The sequence below is a fragment of the Canis aureus genome, chromosome X (genome assembly GCF_053574225.1).
Source record: "Canis aureus isolate CA01 chromosome X, VMU_Caureus_v.1.0, whole genome shotgun sequence".
NCBI lineage: Eukaryota > Metazoa > Chordata > Mammalia > Carnivora > Canidae > Canis > Canis aureus.
The window spans coordinates 119,167,124-119,181,382 of record NC_135649.1 but is presented as its reverse complement, the minus strand read 5'-3'; the positions used below and the strand labels follow the sequence as shown (position 1 = coordinate 119,181,382).

Sequence of the window (14,259 nt, the reverse complement as noted above, 5' to 3'; positions counted from 1 at the left end):
GTCGCCAGGAAGGCTGAAATGGCCTTTGACCACAGAGAGATGATTATTCCAGTTCTTTTAAACACCAGGGCCAAATTACCACTTGACATTTTAAATTATTTTCGGGAAGGTAGTCGTAAAGAATTGCCTGGTGATTTGTTTTTGTTTGTTGTTTTTTTTCTGTAGTCACCTCACCTTAAAATTTGAGAGTGCTGTCAGTGAGAAAACCTTTCTTAGATACAATAGTTTGATTAATCACTGAGATATGAAGGAATAATCTTCTCTCAGTGTCTTCATTTTCTCCCTTGACCCCACAATACTGTGCATTTCGAGAGGTTCTTCACCGTCCTCTGCATCTATCTCTGCACAGGCCACTCTGAATGATAACAGTGTGTTACTGCCTTAGTCTGTTGGGGCAGCCACGACAGAACAGCACATGCTGGGGGGCCCCTAAATAGCAGACATTTCCTTCTCACAGTTCTGGAGGCCAGGCGTCCCGGATCACAGCACCAGAGCATTCAGCGTCTGCGAAGGCCCGCTCCCTGCTTCGAGGACAGCCGTCCTCTCGCTGTGTCCTCACACGGATGGAGGTATGAGGCAGCTCTCTGGGATCTCCTTGAGAAGGGCACTCCTCTCACTGATGAGGGTGCAACCCTCCTGATGTAGTCACCTCCCAGAGGACCTCTTCTCTAACACTAGGGCTTACGGTTTCAGCACACCAACGGGGAGGGGACTGGTGTCAGTAACGCCTATATATGGAGTTTTGAAGAAATGATCCTATATGTTGTCCTGTTACCATTCTGACGGGCATAGACACACTGCTACAGGCAACATGGGGAGTAGGTATGAACACAATATCACACAGGGCGGGGAGTGACACTCGGTCTAAGGTACGGGAATCATTCCCCCTGGTACCAAACAGCAGAGTTTCAAGGCTGGAACAAAATCAGTGATCTGACACAAAAGAGATTTGCTCCTTCCCTTTTGCTATTTCACATTATAACACAGGAAGACGTTCACCAAAAAAAAGTTAAATGAACAGCCGAGAAGCTAAGTGTTGAGGAATCTTTGCTCTCAACATCACAGATACGTAGGTAGCCTTATAGAACGGATATAAAAATTGTGTAACTGTATGTGATCGATTGGGAAAATGTTACTTAACTTTTCTTCCTCAGCATGAAAATGGAACAGGTATTTTAAACCATGAGTATTCATGAATTCACTTTTCTCTTTCCATTTTTCCCATGAGTATTTGTTAAGCACTTACTGTGTACCAAGGATTGGGTTAAGCACTAGGGACAAAAGAATGAGCAAAACCAAAAATCCAGACAAGCTTCCTGTATTCTGCATCACAGGATGTGTACCCTCTTGGTAAATACAAAGGTTCAGCAAATGATTTTTTAAATGTGAATTATGGATCCATTACCTGACAAGATGGAGTAAGTCCTGTGATGTGCTATTGGGAATCCATGAATCGTTTTCTATGGGAGTAACGTTGAACTGAAATCAGGCGTCAGGTGGAGATCTCTAGGTGAAGGCAGTGTCACCTAAGCCACTTCCTCAGACACCCTTGAAGGAACTGTAGCTCCATGGTGCCCTGCTTCGTCACCCCGGACGAGGATCTCAGTGCCCATCGCATCACATTTTCTCTGCTGATCAATGTAACTTAAGAACAAACTTGAAGGTGGTTTATTAAATGGCAGTATATTTGACCTACATTTAGGGGATTTTCATTCAGTTTTCCTCTATGTAAATGTAATTTTTATACGTGTGTTTATCATTTGCTTGGAGTAAACTATTATTTAACCGGTCAATTAACCAAAAAATAGCTCTCATTTTATGTTATTTAAATCTGTCCTGTTAAAATAGGACTGGAAAACGTGTACCATGCAAGCACATCCCAACTCACGATGACTCTGACCTCTGGAAACACATTTTAGAATGCTGAAAAATGTGTCAGAGCTGTTTTTCCCCCCTGACAAGAACAAAGACAGATAAATCTAGAGATTTATTAGTGCAACATGCTTTTGTGGCAAAATTAGCAGGAATCTAACCTTTGGGATTTACAGAAAACAAAAGAAAACAGGAAAAAAATCTTTTCAGTTAACCTATCATTCATGAGAGAGAGCATTTTAGAAAACAAAGTGTACTGTTAGGGATTTCGGCACTGGTTCAAATGTTAGATGGCTGGATTCTTCAGGGAAAGGAGTTTTAGATCTACTTTAGAAATAAAAACAAATTTGAATTCCTAAAAACAAACTTTAAAATTCTGTCTTTGAGCCATATAGCCATACAGTGGAATTTGAGAAGTAAAAACAAAACAAAACAAAACAAAACAAAACTGATATGTTAATTTCTCATACGCTTTTTCAGACACAAGGTATTGTTTTAGAGAATGAAGAGCAAGCAAGGTCCTTATTTTCTTGTTTCTGGACTGACATTTCCAGTGGATGTAATGATGTTTTGCTCCAGTAGAATTTTACCGCTGATTAACACTAAAATGATCGTGCTTGTAGAGGGAGCAAAACCAGGAAGACAGGGGCCGCTGGGTGGCTCGGTCAGTTAGGCGCCTGCCCTCGGCTGTATGTTGTCCCATTAGCGCCTTAGTCTGTTGGGGCAGCCACAACAGAACAGCACATGCCGAGGGGCCCCTAAGCAGCAGACATTTCTTTCTCGCAGTTCTGGAGGCCAGGAGTCCCGGATCACAGCACCAGAGCGTCCAGTGTCCTGGGATGGAGCCCCGCCTGTGCTCCCCGCTCGGTGGGGTCCCCGCTCGGTGGGGAGTCTGCTTCTCCCTTTCCTTCTGTGATCTCTCTCACTTTCACTCTCTCAAATAATTAAATTTTTAAGAATCTTTTTTTAAAAAAAACCAGGAAGGCCAGCACCTCATTAGTATTTATTCTTAGCACGATTGTGTCTTTGGCCAAATGTGCTATAATAGTGTCAAAAACACAGCGGCCTTAGGTTACTGTGTGAGTGCCAGAATTCTTCTAGATCAAACAGCATTTTCTTTGAGTCCTAGAGCAGCCATCTGTCTGGAGTACTCTCACGGGAAGCCAGTTTATTTCCCCCAAAACAGAAATAAAGGCAAGTCCCGTGAGAGGCCAAGCCAGAGGCACAGTTGACTTCTGTGTCCTCTGCCCTGAGCACCTTCCCATCCTCTCCAGCTCAGGCCAGCAGGGAATGCAGCCCCGCCTCATACCTGGACCAGTCCTGGTTCTGGCTGGTGGCCTTTGGAAAACCCAGCAACGCCCACAGTCGGGATTTGGAATGGGTCTTGCCAAACATACCCGAAGGGTCTGCAGGAATCCATCCAGCTAGCTCCTCTCCCAGGACGCAGATGCCCACCGGCCGTCCTGCTCCAAATGGGCATTCTGCTCGGAACCTGTCAGTGATGGGATAGAGCACAGCTCAGCCTCTTTCCAGTCACGGGACCATCCGGCTCCGCCGTCCTTCCCCCTCTTGGTTCCTTCGTTCTGAACAGTTCCCTTAGGAACATATTGGTAATACCCCAGTGATCCCTAGACTTTCCAGGCCCACAGGCCTCAGATGCTTCTTCATGTGGCTGTATAGTGGATGGGAGAATGACACATTCAGCGACGAGCTCTCTTGGAGTTATGTTGGGTTTGTCAGCACATCTTCCAGAACGTTGGACCTGGGAAGGGACCTGTGGCCACAGTCAGTTTCAGGAGCCCTGGGATCTCTGGGAACGCTTTCCAGCACAGCCCTCAGAGGCAGGGAGAAGCAGAGATGACAGACATGTGTACACCATTGGCTGCATCGCCCTGCTTGTCTGCCAGACCCAGGGATGGAGTATGTTGAGAACTTCATTGAGTTGGTGTTGACACAGATTAAGGTCTAATTTTGCTTCATTTTGCGTTATCAAACCTCAAGTGTGTAAGCCCAGTCCTTCTATAACTTCACACGGGGTGAGTTATAACACAAAAATGTGTTGAAAATGCTCCAAAAGACCTCCTACATAGATGGCTGTGTTTGTGGCAGATTTTTGTGAAACGCCCTTTAAATCATGCGTCTTAACTGATCTTGGGGGCTCACGTCTCCCTAACAGGGCTCCACATCGAGCAGAGATTAATTACTTCCAGGAGGCCATTCTACCCAATAATTCTTGATGGGAAAAGGAGCATTTGAAATACCAACTGTACAATTTACACTAAGTGGTGAAATATTCATTTTGGTACCAGCTGTTCTATATTAGACATTTTTACACTACAAATAGCTCTAGAATGGCACGTAGCTGGGAACTGTATGTGTTGTTTTATCTGGGAGAGGAAATATCATTGTCTTTTACTGCAAGAGCACCTGGGGAGCAAGTCAGCTTTGGGCAAGGAAAAATGCACTGAGCCAACCTTCTAGAATCTGAAAAGCATGGTTTCTAGAGTGTTAGTGCTTGCTTGTACAATAATGTCTTATACAATTTACATTACCCTCCCGAAGGGAGAGAGGAGGACAGAAATCAAGCACAGAAAACCCACTTTTATCGCTTTTGTCTATTCAGGTTTCAAAGTTTTTTAAAGAACTCTATACCTTATGAATGGATGAAAACAGTGTAGTGTGTGAACTGGGCAGGAGAAGGCATGATGCTGTTTTCATTGAAACAAGGAATGTTGGGTCCTGTCTGAGCGTCCTGCCCTCGGAAAGCTCGCAGTAGGTTCCAGAAGATACACACAGTGCATCGTCATTGTGGTGGAGTCTGCGTGTGCATGTTTGCTTACTTTGTTAACGTTTGTTTGTAACCCCAAACCAATACTTGTGATGCTTTCACAGTCATCCGTGGATGTGCAGAATGGTAAAAATTTCTCATCGACACACCCACATTCCCAGCTGAGTTGGAATAAGACCATGCTTTGCCTTCTTCCTCTTTCAGTTCTTGTACTGAAAGCAGATGTCCTTTATGTGGTCTCATGTTTTTCTCATTTTTTGTGCTTTTGGTTGCTGATTGCAGAACATAAAATGACCCGTGAGCACAGTGTAACGTGCTGTCCAGTGTCCCTGAGTGTAAGGTGGCTGTGATATGTCTTTACGAGAAAATAGTGTGAGAAAAATTTCATTGCGGCATGAGTTATCCAGTGCTGATGGATGGGCATTTGGTCTGGATGAAGCACCAATATATATTAAATAAGAAAGCTGTCATTTTTAAACTGTTTTGTTTCTTTTCTTCCTTTTTTTAAGTAATCTCTACACAACATGGGGTTCAAACTCATGATCCTGAGGTCAAGAGCCGCAGCTCCACCTACTGAGCCAGCCGAGTGCTCCTTAATAAGGAATCTTTAAGCAAAAACACACGTAAAACACGGTTATGTATTGATCAATTGATGAAAATGACCAGAGGCCTGCAGGCACCCTTCCTTGCATTTCCCTTAGGAGCAACGGTTCAGGATTTGCAAATTCAGTTTGCAGGGTGATTTATAGAACCTCATTGCCACAGACAATAGATTTGACTGTGTGTATGTGTGTGTGTTTAAGTATATATGTATGTGGGTGTGCATGTATGCATATATGTATACATGTACGTTATTAAACGACCGGAAGTACATATAGATATCACGGGAACACACGAAATAGCCACACCTGGGAAAAGAAGGGCGTGGTCAGGCCCCAACGTAACTCCATCACATACAAACAGCAGCAGAAGACTGTCTGCTTTCTCTAGAGAGCATGCTGAGAGGTTACAGAACAGTAACCACTGTCTAGGAACTTTTCGTCTGCTGAAGCTAAGCAAAAGAAAAGGGATTGGAAATATTCTCTTGAATAGTGTGATGCCAAAGATTTTATACAAATCCAGCCTTATTTTGCAGAAAGGGCTTAAAATTCCCTCTTCTGAAAATATTTTAAGTCCCAAGTCTGACAAAAATCATATTAGTTTTATTTTATAAATAGTAATGCAAGGAGCAAAACAAAATTTTGGCTCATAGAAACATATTCCCTTCTTCCAGTGTCCCCTTCATATAATAAATCATCTGACCAACAGCCAGCATGATCTTTTAAAAATATCAATCAGAAGGAGGGAGAGATGAACAGGTGAAGCACAGTGCATTTTTGAGCAGTGAAATGACTCTGTGTGATACGAGAATGATGAATATACACCATTATACGGTTGTCTAAACCCATAGAATGTGCAACACTAAGAGGGAACCCTGATGTAAACTATGGATTCTGGGAGGTTACAGTGAGTCACTGTACATTCATCAGTTGTAACAAATGTCCCACTCTGGTAGCAACGTTCACAGGGGAGAGGGGGGCATAGGGGAAGCTTGTAAGCTGCCACCCTCAATTTTCCTGTGAACCTAAAACTGCTCTAAAAATATAAAGTCTATCAAATATATTTGCATATATACAGTTAAAAATATATATACATATATATAGTTTAAAAATATGTATATAGTCAAGCCACTCCCTTGTTTATCAAACTTCCATGACCCTTAAAGAAAAGTCTTGACTCAACAGCTAATGACCTTTTATCACTTTTCTCTATCAGCAGAGACAGATACAGGTTTTTTGATACTGAATTAAAGAACCATTTGTAATAAGAATATAGAATAACAAAATGTAAATTTAGGTGTGATGTTTTAGAAGGAGCCTTACAACGATTCATTAGTTTAATAATAAATCCAGCACTGATCAATAACCCACCACCAAACTCACATTCATTTTGATCATTGAAGAGGCCAGACCCATTCACAACTCAGAGTGCTCATGCTAGCTCAGAGCAGAATTCTTTTCATCATTCATTCGCTGAAATCATCAACTCCTTAGAAAGATGGCACCATGTCGGTAGTAGTCACACATCATCCCACTCCCAAGTTAATATGTGTACCTCGTATTCCTTTGTTTAGTCATTGCACACTCTGGAATCCCATTACATTGCATTATACCGAATGTATTGGTATAGAGCAGACAGTCAAATATAGGTTGAATGAATGAATGTGTGCGTGAGTCTAGACTTTTTTAAGAAGAGCATATAATGACAGCATTCCTCCCAGAAATCTGACAATCAGTACAGGTTAACATTAGTAAATATGATGAGATTGGTCATAATGACAAAGTCAAAGCAATAAGGTTCTCTTGCTGCTGCACAGAAATAGACATCTGAAAAAGGTTAACATTTAACAAAATTCCTTAGTTAAGTCAAAAGAGCCTCCTACTTTCTTCATCTGAGAGATGACACAAGACAAATTATACCATCATGCTGAGCAATGAGACAACAGTAGTCTTTCTAAGCATGATGGAAATAAAGAGAAATGTTCTGTTATCATCAAAATGTTTACACAGTCCCACTAAAGGGCTAGTAACTAAAAAACCTTTTCAGAGTCTGACAAGAAATTAGAAACAAAACAAAACACTGAAGAATTCACTTGTGAAAGATACTTATATGAAAATGTTTCTACCCCCAGATGACACCCAAAAAAATAGCATGTATGAAATATTGCATTCACAGTAGCAAACAAAATAATTACACTCCCGGGAGTAAACTTAGCAAGTGTTATGAATGAAAAATATGAAGAAAGCCATAAAGCTAAAGAAAATTGAAGTACCTCAGAAGCAAAACATAAATTATCAGTGAGACAGCTCAATAATGTAGAAATGTTGGTTTTCCCTAAGTTAATTTATAAAAATTCAAAACAACTCTAGCCAAATTCTTTTTGTTGACTTTTAAAATTCATCTGGAATGAAAGAACAGCAAAGAAGACTCTGAAAATAGAAATTATGAAGCATTAGAATATATAGAACCATAAAACTGAAGCAGTAATAAACATATGCTCGAATAGACAGATTGTAAAAACAAGAATATAATAACAAATAGAAGTATCTCATAAAGCTGGTACTATTCTCATGAAGATTGGTTTCCTCTCCCCTCCACACAACAAAGTGAATTATAGATAGATTTTTAAAAAATTATATGTCATAAAACTATAACAGTACAAAAATAAAAAAACATGGGTGGCTCTTTTGTAATGCTCTGCCAAGGAAGGTATTTCAAGGCATGATAATTAGAAATGAAAGAGTGAAGAAAAACCTTGATATTTTATTTTTTTGTAAGCAAAACGAACTATCTAAAAATTCAAATTACAGAATTATTTGGAAACAAATGGTCATGAATCAATAAGCAAAAAGTTGGCGTCTGTTATTTACCTCCTTAAAATACTCTTCACAATCAACAAAACAAAAATGAGCAAAACTGTGAACAGGCAATTTCCAGAAAAAGAGAAATAAATTAACTAATTAACATTTTAAAAACCAAACTCATGCTGTCCCTCCTGCCGGAAAATAATTTTGCAAGGCTTTACTTTTTTCCTATTATTTTGGTGAAAAAAAATTACAAAGTGATAGTAACATGGTTTTTATTTTAAAAAGAAAGAAAGAAAAATGCTGGAAAATGGAAACTTTTGAAAAATCTTGGTGGATTAAATTAATGAATATACTCAAGTTTCTATTGTATATATTCAGTACATTTAAAGTGTATATAATTCTTGATAGTGTGATTTGTTCCAAAAAAGCTAGTTATAAAAATATTTGCAAAAATGCTCAAAGATATAGCTATCTAGAAAGTAAGGATAGATAAAATAAGACACACAAATACAGGTGTTCATTTTTATAGAAAAAGGAAGTGAAGACATAATTGTTTATAATAGAATATTATTCAGTACCTTATTTTACATTCATCTAATGGAATAGTGCCCTGAACTTTGAGGTAATCCTATGGAAATGAAAGGTGCTATGCAAAAATAGGAATATGATATCATTAGAATGTATAATGAGATTCATTGTTGCAGATATATATTTATAACATGGCTATATTGGGGAGGAAGTATTATGGAGGACCTTGAGTGGATATTTAGAAATTTAAAAATTTGCCTTTACATGCATATCTATTACTTTGAGAACACAAAAAATAAGTAGTAATGTACGGAGTTCAAGTGAAAGTATCTGAATAAGAACATCATCTACTCAACAAGTATCATTGGGGAGGCAAGATTTGTGTGAACAAAATAAACAACTAATACTTTAAAAAAGTGTTTTTAGTCCAGAAGAGTAAAAAAACACATGCTCTCTAGTTGAAATATAAGAGATAGCTCCCTCATGGTGAAAGAATCAACCTCAATTTGCTAGCATCTTGCAATTAAGTTTCTCCCGGTATGTTGAGATGAATGTGCTCAGGTGCCTGGAGAATAAAATACAGTATCCCCTTAAAACATTACAGTCCTTTTTCCTTTCTGGTCAAGAAGAGGACTGATCACACCCTCAGCCTTCACTGTCTTATGGGATAAGGAGATTGACATCTATTTTTCCTGAATAAATGCTGTTTTATATTAACATTCTTGCCATAAAAAATGTAGCAATAGAGGGATGCCTGGCTCAGTATGTGGAGCATGTGACTCTTGATGATGATGATGATGATGATGATGATGATGATGATGATATAGATAGATAGAGATAGAGATAGAGATAGAGATATATATCAACATGATCTGGGAGAAGTCTTTAAGAATGGTTGTAATCTTTCTATCATGTTGAAAAACACGTCTCTACAATTTGGCATCTGACTTAAAGGTCAGACAATTGTCTTTCCAAAAGCTGAGGTGTGGATGGTGGAGACGGATAGGTGAGAGTATTTGTTTCATTAGATACCTGAATTTTCTAAGTACTCCTTGTTCAGTTTTTCTGGATTCCCATGACATTTCTTAATCTTCTCCTCCATTTTTGTGAGCTAGACTGATGGAATTTCCATTCCTCTCAGTCAAGAATTCTCACTGTCCATTTTCAGATGTTTGCAGCCAGCAGAAATAACTCCTTTCTAGGATGGATGGAAAAGGACATCGCGTCAGTAAATGAAATGACTTGAGTAAAAAATAATAATAAAATAAAATAAAATAAAATAATAAAAATAAAATGTTCCACTTGGCCCTGGTCATCTCTATCACAGCAAGGGTTCTAGGCACCCTGAGAAGGAGCAAATCCTTAAGCACAAGTTAGAATGCTACATTTGACAACGGTTGAAACACAGGTAGCACAAAGATGTAGCGTTTGTGATTTGTGATGGTTGAGAATACTTTGCAAGGAGTGACTGACTCCACTCAAATGTGTTTATTCAGGGAAATTCTGTAGCACATTGAGAACAAGCCAGATGATTAAAAGCCAAGGCCCATAACTCCAGGCTGACTTGTTTCATTATTTTCCTGCATGCTGGTGTATATAGCAAAGCATGGAGCTAATGTGGTGCGTTAAATCACAGCCCTGAATTTGTTTGCTTGGAGTTTTCTCTTGTTCAGTTAAAATAAATTGGAAAAAATGGAAAGGCTTTCAGATTTTTCCCCCCTGTTCAACTCAATTCAGTGTGGATCAATCAAACCAGACCCTGAAACCATGTTGGATGCTCTTGTAAATCTCAAATCTCTCTGGATGGTCCCACGCCTCTATATTGTGATCAAATAGATGTCTGGGAATATGAACCTAACAGGCAGAGTTATAAGCAGTGGCTTCTGTAATCACAGCAAAAATATATTTTCTTTCATTTCCATGAAAAATATATTTGCAAGTTGCTCCCCTAAAGCAGATAAAACTAAGGGAGGGCCCATAATTTCTGATGACATTAAAAAATGCCTTGACATAGAGACTATTTCTTGTTGGTTAATATTAGAGGCTGACAGCCAGTCAGATTGTTTTAGATGTCGTGCAAGCTGAGAGTGTTAAAGCACTTGGCAAACTGTCATGCCCAGGTGAGAGATTACTGATAAAAGCGTGCAATGGAGATTCAAGTATTAATTTCAGGGACCCCTGGGTGGCTCATGGGTTGAGCATCTGCCTTCAGTTCAGGGTGTGATCCCAGGGTCCTGGAATCGAGTCCTGCATGGGGCTCCCCACCACAGGGAGCCCTCTACCTGTGTCTCTGTGTCTCTCCTGAATAAATAAGTAAAATATTTTTTAGAAAAGTATTAGTTTCATTGCTTACATATCTCTTGGTCAGATTTACATTTTTTTTTTAAAGATTTTCTTAGAGAGAGAGAGAGAGAGGGTGTGTGTGTGTGTGTGTGTGTGTGCGCGCGCACACACATGAAGGGAGAGGCAGAGGGAGAAAGAAGAGGAGAGAATTTCAAGCAGCCTCTGCTGAGCATGGAGCCCCCATTTCATGGCTCAATCTCACAACCCATGAGATCACCACCTGAGCTGAAATCAATAGTCAGACGCTTAACCAAATGAACCTCCCAGGTGCCCCAAGGTCAGATATATTTTCAAAAATTTATCCTTGACTATACCCATTTTCTTAGGTACCAGCAATAATACTTTAGAAAGTGGGAAAAAGTGAGTAACTGATAGTTTTCTCAATCTAGAAATAGCTTGGCTACCTCTTTTCCATTAGTTAACAAATTTGTATTACTAGACTTGCTTAGCGTTATGTATTGATTATCTGTTGGCTAGATGGTAGGTGAAGCTTACTTCTCACTAAAACTATATGTCTCTTTCTGAGACTTTGAGAACCATATTTTGATAAGGGTCTTAGAATGTTCTCTATTCATTCTATAAATTCAAATTATCACATTTCAGGTTGAGTATAAGTATATAAAAATTCAGCTCTTCCCCATCCCTTACAATAACATGACCATAAAGGATGTGCAAGGCAGATGATCATTATCAGTATCAAATTTGGAATTTTTTTCTGGCATGTACCTTTTGTAGAAGATTTTACAGATCTGTAGGAAAAAGGTAAACACACTAGAAAAGGAAGGGAGGGATACAATAGACAATTTTCAGCATTACAAATTGTGTATAGAATACTTATTAAAGGAGCACCTTGCTGGCTTAGTCAGTGGAGTGTGTAGCTCCTGATCTCAAGGTTGTGGGTTCAAGCCCCATGCTGAGTTTAAAGATTACTTTAAAGTCTTTTTTTTTAAAAAAAGAATACTTACTCAAGAAATCATCAAACAACAACAAAAAGAGTATAATTAAAAATACAATGACATAGGGGCACCTGGGTGGCTCAGGTGCTTAAGCGTCACCCCTCGGCTCAGGTCATGATCTCAGGATCCTGGGACTGAGCCCCTAGTTAAGCTCCGTCCTCAGCGGGGAGTCGGCTTCTCCCCCACCCTCTGCCTCTCTCTCTGCCCCTGCTCATGCTCGCTGTCTCTCAAGTAAATAAAATTTTACATAAAATAAATCCACAATTCAGAGTAGTTTCATAAAAATTAAGTACAGTTGGGGCGCCCGGGTGGCTCAGTCGGTTAAACATCTGCCTTCAACTTGTTATGATCCCAGGGTCCTGGAATTGAGTTCCGTATCCCACTCCCTGCTCAGCGGGAAGCCTGCTTCTCCCTCAGCCCCTCCCCCTGTTCATGCTTGCAAGTTCTCTCTCCCTCTCTCAAATCACTAAGATCTTTTTAAAAAATACATTAACATAGGAGATACCGTATAATCCAGCTTGAAGTGACAAGGCATACATAGAGGGCAAGTAGGAGTATTCATTATAGGGCAGCCCGGGTGGCTTAGCGGTTTAGCAGTTTAGCGCTGCCTTTGGCCCAGGGCCTCATCCTGGGGCCCCGAGATCGGTTCCCGCGTTGGGCTCCCTGCATGGAGCCTGCTTCTCCCTCTGCCTGTGTCTCTGCCTCTCTCTCTCTCTGTGTGTGTGTCTTTCATGAATAAATAAATAAAATCTTTAAAAAAAAAAGAATATTCGTTATAAATGTGCATAACTGGAATTGAACAATTCTATTGCTATTTTTCAGAAATTTAACCACAGTTATACAAGATAAATAGAAATTCTTTTAACATTGTTTGATAAAGGGGATCCCTGGATGGCTCAGCAGTTTAGCGCTTGCCTTTGGCCCAGGGCGCAATCCTGGAGCCCCGAGATTCAGTCCCATGTTGGGCTCCCAGCATGGAGCCTGCTTCTCCCTCTGCCTGTGTCTCTGCCATTCTCTCTCTCTCTCTCTCTCTGTCTATCATGAATAAACAAATCTTAAAAAAAAAAAAAAACATTGTTTGATAAAAGTGTAATTGTAAACTTCCTAAAATGCCAACATCATAACACTGGTTAAAGAAATCTATATTAGCATGAAGTGATACTGAGAACTAGTAACAGGGTGATATGTCTTCATTTGCTCACAGAAAGTTGTTTAAAAGCAACTAGTTCAGAATATTTATGCAATCCTGTATTTTAATCTGTGTGTATAAATATACCCAAAATAATGTGTACCAGGCTATACATGCTGTTTATTTGGGGGCACACAGATGAATGTGGGAATAACGGTACAAAGGACAATTTTTCTCTACTCTCTATAATTCATAAGAAAATATAAGCAGTATGATGTCTTCAGTGTTTTTATGAAGAACACAAAATTGTACAAACTTGTACGTAACTCTCGCGTTTGCCCTCTGTGACCTGTAAAAATATGGTAAAGAGAGAATCCAATGTCACTGTATCCCTGGGGGAACCACACAGCATAATGTGGCAGTAATCTTTCGATTTTTAAGCTATAACACAAACGTCACGCTCTACGATTTTAAATATTAATCATCATTAGCATTCCCCCGTGGTAACTCAAGCAGGCTTCAGTTTAATTGCATAAAACTTGAGATCGTTGCCTCTCAAAATATTTTGAAGACACACGATTTTGAAAACTAGAACCAAAGTACTGCAAATACATCTTAAAGTAGATTGAGCCTAGGCAAGTGTCCATCATCAGGGACAGCTTCTCTGTTTTCACTCTGCTTCCTTTCCCGCAGTAAAGACTAGAAGCCCTGGTTCCCCATCTCTTGTCTGAGTTTGCAGGCGTTGAGCCGTCCTCGTCTGATGCTAGTCATATGGACAGATGACACTTTGAGACTCTGTCCCTCCTGTGATAGCAGTAGGCTCAGAACACAGTTACAGCAAAGGCAGTAATTTACAGATGATGCCTGAACTCCCCGCATCTCACAACCACACCCTTTGTAAATTCATATGATTGGTCAATCCACTGGCTACAATGAACTTACTCTATCTGGCTTATGGTTGGTTTTTCAGTAGCTGGAGAAAACCTTGTTAGATGATTTCTAACTTCATCTTCTAGGTGGCTTTTGGGTTTTTATGCTGGCTTGTAGAACACAATTCATTTATCTCCTTTAAAAAGTAAGTGGTAAAGACAAACCATAAGAAACTCCTAACTCTGGGAAACAAAGGGTTGCAAAAGGGGAAGTGGGTAGGGGGATGGGGTAACTGGGCGACGGGCATTAAGGAGGGCGCCATGTGTTAGGCTATTTGTTGGCAAATTGAATTTAAATAAAATTTTA

At 39.8% G+C, this 14,259-nt stretch overlaps 1 long non-coding RNA gene across 11 annotated transcripts in view; it reads left to right on the top strand.

Moving 5' to 3' along the window:
• The window catches only part of LOC144308023 (uncharacterized), a 405,010-nt gene that overhangs the window by 386,176 nt on the left and 4,575 nt on the right, over positions 1–14,259 (top strand). For all 11 annotated transcript variants that reach the window (XR_013374673.1, XR_013374666.1, XR_013374665.1 and 8 more), the window contains one exon: positions 458–569. This is a non-coding gene — a long non-coding RNA (uncharacterized LOC144308023). The remainder of the gene's footprint in view (positions 1–457; positions 570–14,259) is intronic.